Raw genomic sequence first — 18068 nt, 5'->3', positions numbered from 1 at the left:
GAGGAAATAGAGACTTCTCGTGAGATTATTTCTTATTTATAATTTAGGCTTTTCGGTACCAGACTGAGTTTCCATTAAACTTTATTGCACTTACATGGGTTCCTCTGTCATGCTTTAATAAAGTCACAGAATGACTTAATTGAACCTCTGTGAAAGCTTCCTTTATCATTAGTAATGCCATTTATTTCATGGGGTTATTAGTCTTGGAGAACTTGTATGACTTCATTCAGATTTGCCCTAGAATATGAGTAAATATTATTTAAAAATTAACTAAGCATACGTGAAAGCACATTTTAACATGTGCTCCTAGGACTTCGAGGGTTTAAAAAATATTTAATTCAAAAGCATAAATGAGTTATTATCAGTAACTGTGTTGCTCGAGGCTATCTGTAACAGTATTGTATCTGAAAATGTGAGCAGGCAGTGAGCAGTTTCATCCCTTTGTTTATTAACTCGTGAGCACCGAAGGTGTGTTCTGTTGAACTCCAGAAACACCAAATGGAAGAAGGCCTCTTTCCTGCCCTCAGATATACCACTTTCCTTCCAGCTAAAGAGAATACCAAGCGTCCACTTGTAATTGCTAGCACTTACTTTTTTCAGACCTGCAAATGTATTCACCGTATGCGTAGTGGTATCTTGATTATACTCTTAATTTTTTTTAGACCTCTCTAAAATGGATACTAAGTTATATAAGAGGGCCAGGAAAGAGAATATAGAGATTGGCCATATTTCCATTTTTCCTGGGGAAACCAGCTCCAAGAGCTTTGGCAGTCAGTGGTTTTAGCCTGTTGAATTTAATTTCTAAGGTCAATGGGGATTCATGGGCAATTGGAGTTACTTGTGGGTTAGCTGCAGCAGGTTTTGACCTCAGTCTTTTTCATAGCACCAAATACGGTGACTAACATATTACAGGTGCTTCATAAATACATCTTAAATTAATGGATGAGTACATAAGAATTGATAAAATAGGTAAGGAGGAGAGCCTTTTAGTGGAAGGAGCGGAAAACTGAGAAGGCTAGAGCGTGAAAAGGTTTGTCAGTGTGGCCAAGAGAAGGGGTCGGGATAAACCAGGAGTCTAACAGAGCAGTTTACACTTTGAACTGAGTCTCGTTAGCTGTTACCACGGGAGCAGCTTCTACATCAGCTGGGGACTTGTTAGGAGGGCACATACCAGGACTCCCCCCAGAACCGCTGAAGCAGAATCTCCTGCTGAGGAATGTGGGGGGCGGGGCAGGGCAGAGACCCAGCACCCTGTTTCTTTTTTTTTTTTCAATATTTTATTTATTTATTTTTAGAGGGGAAGGGAAGGAGAGAGGAAGAGAAACATCAATGTATGGTTGCCTCTCATGCATCCCCTGCTGGGAACTGGCTCCTGTGGGGAACTGGCCTGCCACCCAGGTATGTGCCCTGACTGGTAATCGAACCGCGATTGTCTGGTTCGCAGGCCCGCACTCAATCCACTGAGCTACACCAGCCAGGCCTCCAGCACCCTGTTTCAATGGGCCTTCCAGGCAGACTCATCAGGGAATATCTGGAAGACAAGGGATTCCACGAAAGAGAGGCTCACTAAAGTCACGTTCAACTGTAAGTGCATGATTTAAGGATTTGATGACCGAGGACAGCCATGCAGAAATTATTAATTGTGGAATCTACAGAAATAGAGATGTTTGTTCTTCAGCGGAGTAACCTCAGGCTTTCATCTTTGTGGATCGAAGGACGCTCACTAGTTTACCGAGAAGTAACTGGAGACTTACTGTTTATAAACTGCAGTGTTAATGTGTTGGTACAGTGGGAACAAACCTAGCTGGAACGAGAACAATGTACTTTCCACTTGATGTGTTTATTCTCCTAGAGGATAAAATTATAAGTCAGAGAGGAAATTAAACCCAAGGTACTTGGACATTCTTAAGCATTCTTTATTTTAAAATCAATAATCGAATGATTTTACTTTCTCCATGAGTTATATAGGAAACTCTCATTTATGTGGCTGATAATGACCAAAATGGCTTTATTGTATCTTTCCCATTGTATTTAGTCCCCTTACACCCCACTCCCCCCAGCAAATAAAACACGTGCCACTGCGATTGCTCATAAATGAATTAATTTAACCAGAAGTTAAAATAAGACAAAAATAGTTATTCTGGGGAGGTAATGTAAATGGTAAGCACTCTTATTTTACATATTTAAAATTTCTTCATCTTGCTCTCATCCTGGAGTAATAGTTTAGCAGGGTATAAAATTCTATACACTGTTCTTTTTTTTCCTTACTTCTCTGAAGTCACAGTACTTCACTGTCCTTTGGCATCTATGTTGCCAATGAGATATCCATTATAGGTCTTGTGTCATTCCTTTAAGTAAAGTCTTCTTCCCCTGGTCATTTTAATATTTTCTCTTTATGTTTCTTCTACTGCAATGTTGCTAGATGTGAATTTACCTTTTTTTACAGCTTAGTACCTGGAGTACACTTTTGATCTGATGACTCACCTCTCCTATCAATTCTGGAAAATTTGGGATTATCCCCTCTGCTCTTTGAGCATACTGAACATATTTATTTTATAATCTTTGATTAAAATCTCCCATATGATTCAAGGTCCCACTAACATGGTTTGGAACACATTTACCTGGACTTATCTCGTGAAAGGTATTTATCAAAAGCCCATTTGTATTAGGTACCATACTGGACACTCAGGCTCAGACAAGAGATGCAAGAGCAGCGTGGCAGTGTAGGTCTTATTTCAACACCATCTCTGCATGGCAATGACAGTATCAAAGAGAAAACTACAGTGACATAGCCAGCCTCAAAATCAAGACAGAAATCTCAAAGACCATTAAATGATCAGAAGTAGAAAGTTGTAAGTAGGACCGGGAATGCCAACCTCCTGCCCAGAAGCAGAGACCTGTTCCACTGCTTCTCAGGGGATGGGCGAGGGAGCCAGGCTCGTTGTTTGGAGGGTGGAGTGGAAGGAAGTGAGGAGAACCCTCTCTAAGCCTGATCTCCATCAGTGTCACCGGAAGCTAAAAAATTTGCGAGCTCTGCTAACGGGTTGGGCCCTAGTGATATTGGAAGCTGTGTAACCAAGTAGAGAAAAGAGGACAAAAATAAGTCCAGTGACCAGAAACGGAGTCAAGGTTTCTGTTGGGTTTGTAATATCGCTAATATTGCCTTAGAGCGAAAGTTTCAAAGTGTTACCAGCACAGTTACCGTGCTGACAGGTGTATACAGTCACACCAGGAGAGGGAACAAGAGCTCATGACCCCAAAAACAACTGGCAGGAGAGGGGAAGAAAGAACAACCAGGTCAAAACTAAATAAACAATACCTCCCATTTAAAAATGAGCCAAAGCACGTGTTAAAGAAGGTGGGGGGAAGAACATAAATTCATTACTATGCAGCTCTCTGATAAAGATTATAAAATAAATATGTTCAGTATGCTCAAAGAGCAGAGGGGATAATCCCAAGTTTTCCAGAATTGATGGGAGAGGTGAGTCATCAGATCAAAAGTGTACTCCAGGTACTAAGCTGTAAAGAAAGGTAAATTCACATCTAGAAACATTGCAGTAGAAGAAACATAAAGAGAAAATATTAAAATGACCAGGGGAAGAAGACTTTACTTAAAGGAATGACATGAGACCTGTAATGGATATCTCATTGGCAACATAGATGCCAAAGGACAGTGAAGTACTGTGACTTCAGAGAGGTAAGGAAAAAAGAAAAAAAGAACAGTGCATAGAATTTTATACCCTGCTAAACTATTACTCCAGGATGAAAGCAAAATAAGGAAATTTTAAATATGTAAAATAAGAGTGCTTACCATTTACATTACCTCCCCAGAATAAATATTTTTTTTAAATGTACTCTCAAAGAACAGACATTGCCCCAGAGGGAGATGTCGGAGAAATTAGTAATACTGAAATGGATTAAATATGGCCGGGAAGTACAGGAGTCATTTTTTGTTTTTGAGAATGTGTGAACTGACATGTTCAATAATAGCCTCAATTTTAATGACTCCAACTACAAAAATACAAGCTCTTAAATACTGCAAACATCCGGTATGTGGTATAGACACTAGTTGTTTGGTAATCAAAAGAGAAAATGATCTCTGTGAGAAAAAAGAGAGCCTAAAGAGAAAAAAGAAAATTGAGCTGTGCTTAGAAGAAATGGGTAAATTCTGCTTTTGCCAATCTCATAGGAGCAGTGGGAGCAAATGCCATGTATGTAGTAAAGTTCAAGACTCATGTTGACGGTAGGGCAGCCAGAGATGAGGTTTCATGCAGGAGGGTGATTGGAGAGATTGTTTCGAACCTTGTGGGACCCTCTGGTAGGCCGGGGGTGTCTCTGCATTGAGAGAAATGGGATGGCATCCTTTTTAGTTGAGTATTTTTGTTGGCAAACTCTTGTAATCTGTCTTCTATAAGTGAGCAATATTCATTTCTTTAAAGCGCAATTGACTCAGGAAATTTCCTTTTGTAAAATTCTCTATTCTCGGTTGTGTTCCCTTCTTTCCTTCCCTCCTTCCTCCCTCTCTCTCCCCCTCTCCTTCTCTCCCTCCCTCCCTCTCTCTTTCTCTCTCTCCATCTCCCTCTCCATCTCCCTCCCCTCCCCCAATGATTACTTTACATAATTTGAAAGTTTCCAGCTTCTTGTCTTACTTTAACTTCTGGTGGAAATCTGTTTTTCTCTTTGTCTCTTAGTTGATCTCTAGACAGAACAAAGGCTGATTAGGGTTCATATAAAATAAAGGTATCATTATATCAGGGAGTGTCTTCCCTAAACCTGAGCCCGTGGCAGTTTCCACTTTGAATTGCCCAAGAGGCAGAGGTCTCTTTGCAACAAAGAGCCTAGGAGACTTGAATTGTCTTTGCTTCAAGTATAAAACTCTGTAAGGCAAGGTGAAGGAACTCCTAAAAGGAGGTGTGCAGATACCTGGTGCCTTTTTAGCTCTTGTACCAGTGAAAGAGATTATTTCCATGAGGGGGTGAGGTGGTCGGTGCCAGCTCCAATGAGAAGCAAGGAACGGTTCTCAGGCCCGAGGAACCTGACCCTTCTCTCGAGCTTATAAATGTGCTTTCACTAGGTTCCCGTGTCCAGAATTATAACGGAGGTTTTGGGGTTGTAATAAAAACCCAAGTTGGAATCTCAAGAGCTGCGGTGGCCAAGAGGGCCCAGTCACACGTGTGTAGTGATTCTGTAGGTGTGTGTCATGTGGCAGTTGTCTCCATTTGTATTTCTTTCTCCCAATGAGTTGTGTAGAAACCAAGATTACTGCACTGTCCGACTGCAGTGTAAACCACCTAAATTCCCTCCTGCCTTTCCGATTTCCAGTGTTAGACTCTTGTCCCCTGCCTTCTGTTTCCTGTCTGCCCCTCAGATTGCTGCGGTTGCTGTCTGGCCTCTCTTCCTCCCGACTGTTTGATGTGCATGTCTTAAATTTATCATGTTGAGGCCAGGCCTGTTTTCCACTTCCCAGACTCCTTTTATCCTTGGCCTGTTACTTCCTCTCTCGCTCCCTCTGCTCTTTTGTTCCTGTCGGCCTCAGCTTCCTCATACATTGAATTCTTTTTCTACAAGGGGTTTCTTCAAGTTCATGAATAGGGGGTTGATTCATGATTAATCAAATTGTTCCTTTTAAGTTCAATGTAGTCTCAGGGCTTCCTAGACAGCGGAAAAAATAAAAGCCAATCACACTATATTCATAAGCTCTGGTAACCTTTCGTTGAACTTATTGGGTTATTTTAAGTTTCACTGAGGAATGTGAACCAGAAGAAGAGCAGGGTGCCAGCATGCGTTTCCCTGGCTGAGCGCTGACGTCTGAGGCAGTGGGGACAAGGATGTAGCCGGGCCACCATGTGCAGTGAGGTGGCCTTGAGGTGCGAGACAACCTGTAGGACTCTTGGCCTGAATGACTGTGTTTTTCCAGCAGGACTGGTAAAAAAAAGAAAAAGGGTACTTGCCCTGGCCGGAGTGGCTCAGTGGATTGAGTGCCACCCCGTGAGTCAAAGGGTTGCCTGTTCAATTCCCAGTCAGGGCACAGGCCTGTGCTGCTGGCCAGGTCCCCAGTAGGGGGCGCTTTAGGGGCACCCACACAATGATGTTTCTCTCCCTCTCTCCTCCCTTCCCTCTTTCTAAAAATAAATAAATAAAATCTTAAAAAAATACTTAAGACACTGTCAACTGTACTTTAATGTTTTGGAATAAAGTAAAAAATAGTGATCGGAACTTAGTACATTAGATACATTTATTTCCACATTGTGAAAAATATCGCCCTCACCCAGTCTCCTTGGTTCTTGGTAGTCATTTGTATTCTCTTAAAAGGTTTACCTAGGAAATGGTTAGAAATGAAATATAAAATTAAGACTGAATTATTTTATGAAATATTAAAGAATTAAGTAAATAAATTAATGGGCCAATTTTATTTTTGTGGATAAAATAATTAGTTTTCATACACCAATATGTTAGCCTACATGTGTAAATACAGAGTGGGGATGTTAGTGTTAGATTCATATTATCTAAAATACGAACTTCCAAATTGCTTTATTTGAAAAAAAAGTTGGTTCATAAAATATTGAATTACTCTAATTACATTCTTTTGTTTGCTTAGCAATAAGATGTTGGCCTTGTAGGCTTCCCTTTCCTCTTTCTCTGTGCTTTTACTATTTAATGTTTAGTGTTAAAAAAAAAGTTACAAGTTAATAGCATTAAACATTCAGCGAACAAATAAAATAGGAACTTTTTATTGGCACTCATTTTGGGGATGACTCATAAAGTTTGAGATTTAAACACCCTTTTTTCTGTATAATCGGTGCACTCCAAGCCAAGTGGAGAAAACTTGTTTCCAAATTTGTACTTGAAAGTGGGCATAGTTCATTTCTTAAAGAAACATTCCAAACAAAGCAAGAAAAAATGGGTACGTCCTTGTATAAATAACACAGTCACGTGCGCTTCTCTTCCCCACGCCGGTGTAGACGTAACTCTGCTGCCTGGCGACCCAAAGGAACCGTTACACTCTTTGGCTGTTACTGCCTCTCTTGCTCCTTAATTTGGAATTAGTCTTGATCACAGGGACCAGAATTTAAATTGTTAGAAGGCACTTTTAAAAAAATAAAAATTCTTGTAGGGCTATTTGTGTAATTCTGCAGGTGAACTTTGCAAGTGTAGGGACCAGAATCCAGAACCTGCTGTATCACCGTATACAGATGTAATCACCTTTCAAAGTACAGCATGCCAATGGGATATTGTTTTACGCTTTGAAGTTAGGAATCAGGAAAAACTCTTTCTTGTGGCCTGGTGAGGTCTGTACCTCATTACTAATTGGGATTCAAGGTTTTTTACTGACCAGTTCAAGGGGCTTTGTCCTCAGAGCCAAGATGACCTGGACACCAGGGTCTTTCTTTCTTCCTTTTTCTGTGGGCTCACCTGCCCCTCCACTTGCCCTCTTGAGAAGGGTGCAGTTATTCATCCCCGTGAGAATACAGCTGTAAGTACTGTCCCCGTCAGAGCAGACAGGCTGAATGGTCTTGTAAAACTGAGTCTTTGACAGCGTCAAAGGTTTGTGTAAAGGAGTTAAGGTCACAGGAGCAAAGACTGAGCATCTTTCTCGCACTCTTGGCTTTATAAAACCTGAGCTCACTGTGGACACGGTGTTGGGTACCGGTTGTCAGTGCGTCAGCATCCACAGTAACCACCGTTGCGGTGTAACCGCAGATTAGAACAAGCAGTTATTTCCAAAAGGTGTGCTTCTTTGATCCACCTAAAAGGTGTCTTTTAGCCTTCTGCAAGGCTGAGGATTGTTTTAGAGATTAGTAACAGTTTTGCTGGTTTCTATTATCGGGGTTCAGAGCTTGCTCCTTGATGCTGGGTTTGACTCCTTGCGAAGCCAGCAGGGCATGGATACCTGTTGTTACTAAGGCATTCATTCCACTTGGCAGGGGAAGGCATGAACAGCGCCTTGCCTCATATCCCGCAGCGGTGACAAAGGGGAGCGCGTGATCTTCCTTTGCTGTGACCGAGGGCTGTGCCGCTGACTGGGCACTGCGAGAGGGAATGGGGCTTGAGGATGTTAAGCGGAGTACGGAGTTCCTGGTCGCTGACCGTGGTGTCCAGGGCAGCAAAGACTGCTGGGTTTCTCAACAAAGCAGATGCCTTCACTTAGGACCAGAACAAAGAGCTTACCAGTTTCCTTTCTCCGCCTCTGTTTTTTCATCCTCTCCTCTCCGATAGTACCGGGCACTTCAGTGACAGCCTTCCAGCAACGTCCAAACACCGGGTGTTGCCGAGAGCATCGTGACGCCTGTCTTTTTTTCGGTATCGCTGGAAGGCAGAGGCCACCATGGTGCTATCCTGTGGTTCCACCTAACTTTGAACTCTGATACAGTGACCTGCTTAATAAATAACGGCGTAAGCTTATTTTGTTGTTGCTTTGTAATCGAAGTAACCAAGTGCCCGTCTCCTTTGGCACCAAAGCCATGCTCGAACCAAGGCTTATGGAGTATTAGTCATAGTCATTTTCATTATACATTTTTTTTGTTATGAAGGAATAGAGATGTTTAAATTCAATTGAAACACTTCCCCCTACATTGTAATAAAAAGTTTTGTGGTTTTAAGTCATTTGAGTTCCTGGGAACAGGTTAACAAAGCACGTTGCGGATTTTTCTTCTCCAAAGACCTTGCAGGGTAAGGAGCATGGGGCAGGTTTTCTCCGAGTCTTCCGCACGGATGCGGGATCTACAGCAGAGCACAGACGCCGTGGTGACTCGGGATGGTCTTGGGGCAGCGGCCTTACCAGGTCAGCTCCCCCGACTGGAGCTGAAGCCGGCGCAGTCCACGCATGGCCAGGAGGTGTGTTCTGTCCCACAGCCCAGGGAGGCCTCCCCCTCTGGGCCGGTGATGACCAGCTGGAAGGCACCCAGCCTTCAGACTCCCGGGGTTTGCTACAACTGCACCCAAGATGCCTGTTGTCTGGAGGCTGGATCGTGGAGCATATCAGTTGCTGTGGTGGTTTTTGTCCCCATGTTTTTTGCAGAGCTTTGTGACGTGCAGTCTTTAACGATGTTAAGATAACTTTGATCTTCCGTGACCTAATCCTAGTTTCTACTAATGTATTGATTTTAGAGAGATAATCCTAGCTTCTAATGAACCCCATTTATAAGTAGATAGTCTTTCAGCCACGCCTGTGGTTTAAGTCTAAACTGCTATGTTGGGGGATTTTAAAAGATTTTTGGGAGACCTAAGTACAGCATTCTAGTGTATTTCTTGCCTTCTTAAGTTCTGATAAGAAATATTCTCATTGCTTTCTCTTTTGTTATTCCATTATTTCTTATCTTTTAGCAGACATCTCACAGATTTTTATTCCATGTAAACAACTTTCTGAAGCCAGACATAGCATGAATTTTATCATTTTGAACTGTTTGAACTTGCGAATAAGTAATAAGTCTGTTTTCAACCTGTAACACAACTCCCGCTACATTCGTGAAATACCTGACCTTAATTCCAGCTCTAAGCATTCTGTCTCAGAGCCTGAGTAGTTTAAGGTTCCTTCCCTGCCAAAAATAACATGACCACATATTATAAGAAGTATAAATAGATAAAATAGGATTAGACTGTGCATTTGCTTTCTTCCGCACAACTTCATTTGGTATCGGGGAATGTGATGTGTCGCGGTACTGCTTAATCTCAGCCTGCAGCGGTGGTGAGAGGCATGTGTATGCAAGTGACATGTATTTGCCTGCAACGTCTGACTTTTGGAAAATTAACCTGCAGGTCTTTTTATTTTATGACCTAAGGAAAGTAAAGATAACTTTCTCCATAAATATCAGAAGTCTGATTTACAGGAAACTTCAATGTATTGCTCCCAATCCCTCTGAACGTAGGCATGCGGCATTCACGTAGGTTCATTTAAGGTTTGTAATAACGCAATGGAAGGTGTTATGATAATGTTCGGATTCGGTCAGAGAGAAGACACAGCAGCCTCCATTCTAGGCCTGGAGCTCATGCTAGGGGCATCTGCTATGAAAGGGAAACACCTTCTTTTGAAATCCTAGATTGTAAACCAGAAATATTTTGGAGGTTCTCCAGAGCCCATGGGTGTATCACGCTTTGCTTTTCAGTCTTTGTGCTTCTCAAGGTTATACTCTTGGCGGGTCTACAGTCCAGTTATTTCGTTCTGACTGAAACGACCCAGCTTGTTTTTGATAGAAAGCTGTCAAATCTGAGCCTCCTCTCTCCTCTGAGACATAACACGTTCTTCCCACTTGGTGCGGGAGGAAGACCACCACGCGAGCTGTTCACGCTGCTCACGTCAAGGCAGAGTGTCCACCAGAGTTCCAGCAGGAGACCCACTGTTAACAAACCTGCTTGAGTCTTTTTCACATTTTTTAAAAGGGGTTTTTTAATAGTAATTTTTTGTGCAGTTAGGGAGCCCTCAAATTTTTGTCTACGTTTTGTATGGCCCAGGGAGATTTTTTTCCACAGAAAAAAGAAGACTACCTTTGTCTGAAAGTTACTAATCTCTGTGCTTCCTGCTGTAAGGCGTACACCCTAGCTTTTGATCTTCATTAACATTTTTGGCACATGTGTTAATAAGTACATTTCATTCTGGATGACCATAATGAAATGTACTGGATTACGGTGGACCCTTGAACAGCACAGGTTTGAACTGTGTGAGTCCACTCATATGTGGACTTTCTTCAATAAATACATACAGTACTATATATGTATTTTCTCTTACGATTTCCTTAATAACATTTGCTTCTCTCTAGTTTACTTTATTGTAAGAACCCAGTATGTAATGCATACAATAGACAAAATATGGGTTTACGTTATTGGTAAGGCTCCGGTCTACAGTAGATGCTAGGGGTTCACTTTCTGGGAAGTCAGAAGTTGAATGTGGATTTTCAGCCCCCCCGGGGCTAGTACCCTGAACCCCTGCACTGTTTAAGGCTCAACTGTAGTGACCGTTTTTTAATGAAATCAACTATGAGGTATGATGAATAAAAATCGCTTCCCAGATTCACCTATTTCCGAGACACTTTATCACAGAAGTCATAATTGCCGCAATAAAATCAATAGGCAATTAAACAGAAAGTCTATTAAATTTAATGGCTCACTGGGGGGAAACTCTTTTATTTGTTTTCATTGGTTATTTTTGCTAATGCCAGGGACAATTCTACTGTCAAAACAAAACAAAAAGGAGTTTTAAAAGCTGCCCAAGAATGAGCTTGCTCAGTAGCTGTTGGAGCGACCTCTACTGGTCCAGAGAAAAGCGAGAAGAGCCAACTGCTGACATCTCTTGTTCAGCCGCGGCGTTCAGTGCTCAGAATTTAAAAGCAGAGAAGAGCGTAACGTTGCAGTCATCCGCAAAGTGTGTTGAATGTTGGCTGTTGTTGCTTACCCACAGCTGTGCCAGAAGTGGTCCTTGGGGCCCCTAGAAGTCAGTGGGAAAACAAGATTTTATCTAATGAATTTTACTTTGCAGACTGCATTTCAAAATTATATTTATTCTGTTTAATAAGGGATATATGAAATAGTAACAAACCGTAAAATGTCATTTTTTTTTCCAAGCAGGTACTGGGTGTTCCTGAGGGGTATAAAAATGGTAATATAACAGTAGAGCTTGTGCGGTAAGATTAAGAAGGTAAAAGAGGTATACAAGATGACCAGGCTAAAAAAAATTCATCCTGGGTGCATCAGAGAGAATTGGCCGGGAGGATTTCTGGTTTAGGCAATCAGGGAAGGCTTCCTGGAAGAGACGTTATTTTTCATATGTTGTGAAGAGTGGGTGAGGCTGTGGCTGTTGGAAGGGTGCACAAAGGCCACTGCAAGGAGAAGGAATGGCGTAAGTGCTGAGGGGGCAGAGACAAGCTTGTTGGAGCAAAGCACATTGTTTGGCAAGGGCACTGAGTAGGGCAGGAAAGGGCCCCCACATCGGAGGGTCTTGCAGGCCCTCTCAGGTGTTTGCACCTCACTGGTGGGCGTGGAGGAGTTGGTGATGCTCTCTGGGCTGGGGAGCCGCGTGATGACACGCTGTTATGATGATGAGGCTGGCCGCCCTGCGTTGCCTGGATTAGAAATGCAGGAGACTGCGGGTTGGGTCGTGTTAGGAGGCGGTTGTGGAGATCTGAGGGAGAGGGGCGCGTGGAAAGTGGGAGAGGGGACGGAAAGGAAAGGGTGGGCCAGCGGGACAATGACTGGTCTTGAGAACAAATGGACAGGGGTGGGTGGTGGTACAAAGGTCAACCCTCATTATACATCACGATGCGGCATCTATCAGATGCTCAGTAAGTAAATATCTAAGTGAAACTTTGGGGTTCACCTGGCAAAGAGTAAATAGAGGAAAATCAAGAACTCATTAGAGGATGATCAGATCATTGATATTTGAGGTTAGGAGTTGGAGCCACTGGCAGGACATTCATATTCAGTCCTTCGCTGACAGGACCGAAGCTGCCGTTCAATATTCAGAATTCACATTGAATCAACATAAATGCCCCCCTAAAGCTGCCTTTGTGGGGTACGGATTTAGGATGTTTATTGAGAAGACCCAGACCCTCCCCCTCTTTTCTGCCAAAAGATATTTAGACAGAGAAACCTGCTTCTGGAAGGAGAAGGACACCCCCTGAGCCAAATTTGAATTAAGCATGGTACCCAGGAGGGCTTCAGGCAGGCAGATGCCTGTTAGCTAGATAACCCCCATGTCCCATCCTTTCCGAGTTCCCTAGCCACATGGGGTCCCCTCTTCCTCAACTACCTGTGAATTGCTCAGTCACTTCTGAAACCTAGCGCCCCTCCCCACTCCCTTCTCCCCTGTCCAAAATGTCCTACGTACCCAGTGCTCCTCACGGTCTTTGGAATTTTCCTGTCTATGTGGAGTCCCCACAGGAGTGTGTCACTGCTTTGACCTTTCTCCTGTTCATCGGTCTCTGTTCATTTGGTTCTCAGCCCAGCCAGAATTTAGAGGGTGGGAGGAAAAGTATTAATGTTTCCCACCCCCCCCACAGAGCAAACGCTGCAGAAACAGCTTGGAAGAGACGTCAAAAGGGATGGCATAGGCAGGAGGCATAGAGCAGAAAGGACAAAGGACGACAGCCGTGGACATTGTTGCCGGAGGTTCAGAATAAGAGAACGTAGAGGATCTGCCCAGAGAACGGAGTAGAGGTTAAAGAGGCAGAGGATCTTCAAATGATAGAAACAGCGAGGAGAGCAGCGTGTTGCCCGTGATGCTGGGTAATAAGGAAACATAAAGAAAATGAGCATTGGGGAAGGACCATTGCAATTATCTTGTTTTAGCTCCAGTTTGTTTACCAAGTGGCCAGTTTTTGCTCCCAAATCGATAACTCGGTGTTGAATGTATCGTCTCTTCTCAATCAGAATTTGAATAGTAAAAACCAAGATTTAGTTTATCTATTTGCAGAAATATCCAAATCCATAAGAATTGAATTCGCAGTCAACAGGGACCTGTGAGGGCACCTCATCAAATCTCTGGGTTTTGTAAATAAATGGTTATAACCTCTGGGTTAAGTGACTAGTTCAAGGTTGCAGAGCCTAGTGAGAGACAGAGCTGAGACTGGACTTCAAGAATCCACTGATTCTTGAGCAGCATAATATTCTGGGCTGACGTCTTACGTGTACACCTAACAGTCTGTATTCCAGAAACACTGAAATACTATGTGGAATATCATCTGCAATAATTCTCTATGATTCCTTTTTCTGAACTTGCACTTTCAAATGGCTAAGCTGTTGACGTGACCACAGGAAAGAACAATCTTGCCAATATTTTAAGTGACTCCACTGTCCACCTTAGACCACAATTTACTTATTCATAACTGTTTTGACATTTAACACCCCCACACACATAAAGATGAATAGATGGGACTTCTAAATGTTAGTAAATATAACAAAATCTAGAATTACATTTTGAACTGAGTTCAGAAGTGAGTTTTTGAATCAGCAGGCAGTTGATTTTTTCCCAGTTTTTAAAAAGTGTTGTCTTTCCCTCTCCCCAATTCTCTCTCTAATAATGAAGAAAGATTCCTAAAGAATGTGCTCTGAGAAGAAAAGGGATATCGTTTTCAGAGAACATGAGAACTTTGGTAAAGTTACCAGCATTTTCCTTTTCACTCTAAATAAATTGAGAAATATACTGAAGCGATTGGAAATAACCCTATTATTTATTACATGTATTCTATGGGACAATACCTAAAGCGTATTTTACATCCTCTATTTTTACACAAACCCAACAGGTTTATATAAAATGTTGAAAGGTGCAAATCAGCAAAAATGTAAGTTAGAATTCTCGAGTCTCTGAGTGGGAGAGTTCCGGTCTTTGGTTTCCGTGACAGCTGGCCTCCTGAGAGGAGTTTCTCGGAACCTCCGTCTGCCTGTCCTGCAAGGACGAGCACAATGAGATGGATTAGCTGCTTCCATAAACTAAACCGAAGGACTATTTGAATCATCAAAGATTCTTAAAGACCCCTGCTTTCATTTTAATTCTCCAATTCCTTTTCGGGGACTTCCCGGATTACAGCATTCGGCGTGCATAGGACATGACATCAGCCATACCCTAAGATTTAGGGACCGAATCTTTTCATCTATTTTACCTGATGAAATGCTTCTCCTTTTCCCTCCTTCCCACTTGCTACACTTTTCCTCTACAAGACTGGCTCTTTCTACCCTCTGTGAGCTCATGCATTGTCTTTAACGTGGGGACTCTCGGGACGTGGGTGGATCTCGGGCCAGAGGCGGCAGCATTCCCTGGAGACTTCCAGAAAAGCTAATGCTCAGGTCCTGCCCAGGCCCTCGGAATCAGAATCCGTGTCCGGGGGTGGGGCTCAGCAGTGTGCCCCCTAGCAGGTCTTCTGGGAGATTCTGATGCATGCTCAAGTTTGAGAAATGTTGGGCAAACGGCTGGAAATTTATACCTTCCTGATTTTTTTTGAGATAGGTATCTATCTGTACAAACCATAAAATTCACCATTACAACGTGTACAGTTCAGTTGCCTGTAATGTGTTCACAACCACCACCACTGGGATACAAATCGCAGAACATTTTTATTGCCCGAAAGCCTCTCCCTGTCTTCTGTCCTCTCCCTCGAGTCCCTGGCAGCCACTAATCTCCCTTTTGCCTCTTTGGATTTGACAGTTCTGGATATTTCCTATAAATGGAATCATACAATATATGACATTTTGTGTCTGGCTTTCAATTAGCTTAATATTGTCAAGGTTCATCCGTGTTTGTAGCATGTATCAGTGATTCATTTTTATGGCTGAATAGTATTCCATTGTATTGGGTGGACACACTCGGTTTATCCATTGTTCTGTTGATGGACATTTGAGTGGCTTCCTTGGCTGTTATGAGTAATGCTGCTATGGACGTGTGTGTACTTGGTTTTTTATGAACGTGTTTTCAGTTCTCTGGGGTGTTTACAGTTCATTCTCTTTATCTGTGGTAGTTCTGTTTCCTAAAGACTGAATTGGTGAATCCTGAGTCATTGCCTCACAGGGCAACACAGGCGTCAGTTACCGTGAGTTCCTGGTTACGTTTCTGACAACCAGTGGATACGTGGCCGTGCACGCGTCTGTTTAACACGTGTGTTTTCTCCATGAGGCCCATCACAGCCTTCTTGACGTTAGGGGTACTAGATGGCCCCGTGCATTATGTTTTGGGGCTATTTTAGACAGTGAAATTACCGACACAAAGCACAAACGTGAAAAAAGGGGCACTACCTTGTCTGCAAAAAGAATACTTGTTGACGGATGGACTGCTGAAACGAGAGGGCGGAGTCACTTGGGCGCATGCTCGCAGGACTCAGGTTTTCCACCCCTCTGTGCACCTGCGGGGCCCAGCCCCGCGGGAGCACCCAGAGGGTTTTTTGAGGATTACAGATAAATGTTAGCAAGTTTGCAAATGCAGACTCCACCAATAGTGAAAATCAACCGTACTTAGGAGTGCAATTGCTGCATCATACGGTGACTCTGTTTTGAATTGTTTGCGGAATTGCCAGATTGTTTTCTATCGTGGCTACATCATTTTACATTCCCACCGGCCGTACATGGGGGTTCCTGTCCCTCCTTGTCCTTGCCGACACGTGTCGTTTTCCTTCCTTTCTTCTGATTATTGCTGCCTTGGTGGATGTGAAGTGGGGTCTCACTGTGGTTTTAATTTGCATTTCCTTAATGATTAGTGATGTTGAGCATCTTTTCACGTGCCAATTAGCCATCAGTATGTTTTTCTTTGGAACAAGGTCTGTTTCAAAACTGGTTTCTTTTAGATTGGATTATTTGTCTTTTTATTATTGAACTGTAAGTTATATATATATATATAACATATATATAACTTATAATGGTACTAGCCTCTTAGATATGTGATTTGCAAATATGTTTCCCATTCTATGGCTTGTCTTTTTGATGTACACAAGTTTTTATTTTGACAATGTCCAATTGTATCTATTTTTTTTCTTTGATTGCTTGTGCTTTGGCGATATTTTCTGTAAGTCTGAAAGTGCTGTCATATAATTAGTACAGCCTGTTAAAAGAGTTGTTTGCACGCTTTTATTAAAGAGGGAGAGAAGAGTTAGATTTCACGGTGTCAGTGAATGAGCACTCAGTTGCCGAGGGGTGGCGTATGCAAATGCAAAGCATTTGTTTGCAGGTATTTACAAGGTCTGTGTGTTGTGGCTGCCGTGTCCTCCAGGCCACACATCCGGTAAGGCAGTGCCAAATCCACTGAGCAAACTGCTGTGTTCTGTTTGGGAAAACTGAAGAGAGCACTTGTAACTCTATTAAACAACACTTTCCTTTTTAATAAAAAAAAAAGGCTATTCCTCTTTGGGAAACTAGGAACTCTCTGCCCTGAAATAAACGCAGGGGCTCAAAAGCCATTTGTGAAAGAACACAGGAGTCCCCGGAACTTGGAAATAAACGCGGGTTGGTGTTTATTTGTGTTAGTTTAAACGTAGTAGCCCGGTGTGTCAGAAAATCGAACCGGCGACACTGAAGTTAGTCTAAGCAAGCAAATAATATCAGCTACCATGGCTTTAATCTACTAAGTAACTTTAAATCCGAAAGATCAAAGGAACGTGTAACTAAAAACAGTCCCTCGTGCAATTCCTCTGCAGAGGCAGGAAAGGGCTAGAAATTACATGTCACCTTCATATCCTGGCGCGCTGACCTCGTGCTCCGATCAAGCCCCTCTGCACGCCAGCTGTTACCATTATTAAGACCTTGCCCCTAGGGGTTAAGTAGCAGAAAAACTCCTGCCCTATCGGAGAGCAAACACTGCAAGTCCCAGCCCCTCGCATGCCTGACTCAAAGCGAGCTGCACGCTCTTGTCATTCAGCCGGTCTCTCCGCCGCCGACTGCTGGTCGCTCTCCCTGGAGCTGGGCTCCCACAGCCTGTTCGGGCTTTGGCGACCGCGATCCTTTGCCGGCCCGGCCGAGCCAGGGAACTCGCTGCTTTGAACATCGAGGTAAATACCCTTCCTCGTGCATCGCTCTCTCTGCCAGTTTGTGATTCGGGGAGAATTTCTTTAAAACTGAACTTTGTTCTGCGCTTCCAGATTTGGATTCAAAACTCCAGCTCACAATTTCTTATTCAGTGTAAACTGGGAACCGCTTCTCCATGCATTAAAATGCGATGTTTATTGGAATGTAGTCTAGCATAGGAAGCTAGGGCAAGGCTGTTTGTTTCTTGGGAAGGTTTATTAAAATGGGCTTGCTTTGTGAAGTCGGAGGGAAACCTCAGACTTAAAGCAGTTTCCTGCTTTGAGGTTTTTCTTTAACCACCATCTAAATCAGAGAAGTTTAGAAACTTGGGCTTCTCTTATTTCCCGTTGGTGGCACACTAGACGCAGAATCCTAGGAATCACTTGAATCACTTTTGTGAATCAAATCTTGTGAGAACGTAGTAAAGCATCAGCATTTTCCCACCTGTGAAAACAGAAGGCCCGTGAAGATAACCACTTGGGAGCCAAGCTTCCCGGGCAAGCCTAGTGCTGAGCAGGGCTCGCGTCGAGCGCACAGTTTGGCATACGTCTTCCACTTGTGTTCGAGTTGATTGGGTGTCTTACGGTGCACTGTGT

General features: G+C 43.0%; 1 protein-coding gene across 3 annotated transcripts in view; it reads left to right on the top strand.

Moving 5' to 3' along the window:
• DISP1 (dispatched RND transporter family member 1) overlaps nucleotides 1–18068 on the top strand; it is a 138210-nt gene that overhangs the window by 59945 nt on the left and 60197 nt on the right. The window contains exon 1 of one of the 3 annotated variants that reach the window (XM_037069553.1): nucleotides 17261–17456. The exons of the other annotated variants lie outside the window; for them this stretch is intronic. The gene's annotated coding sequence lies outside the window, so the exon portion shown is untranslated. Of the gene's footprint in view, nucleotides 1–17260; nucleotides 17457–18068 lie in introns of those variants that run through there. 3 annotated transcript variants of the gene reach the window in all.

The sequence above is a fragment of the Sturnira hondurensis genome, unplaced genomic scaffold, assembly GCF_014824575.4.
Source record: "Sturnira hondurensis isolate 20B ecotype Veracruz unplaced genomic scaffold, ASM1482457v3 Scaffold0018525, whole genome shotgun sequence".
In the NCBI taxonomy this organism is placed as follows: domain Eukaryota; kingdom Metazoa; phylum Chordata; class Mammalia; order Chiroptera; family Phyllostomidae; genus Sturnira; species Sturnira hondurensis.
The sequence above is the reverse complement of the archived record's forward strand: the minus strand, read 5'-3'. Positions and strand labels throughout refer to the sequence as shown.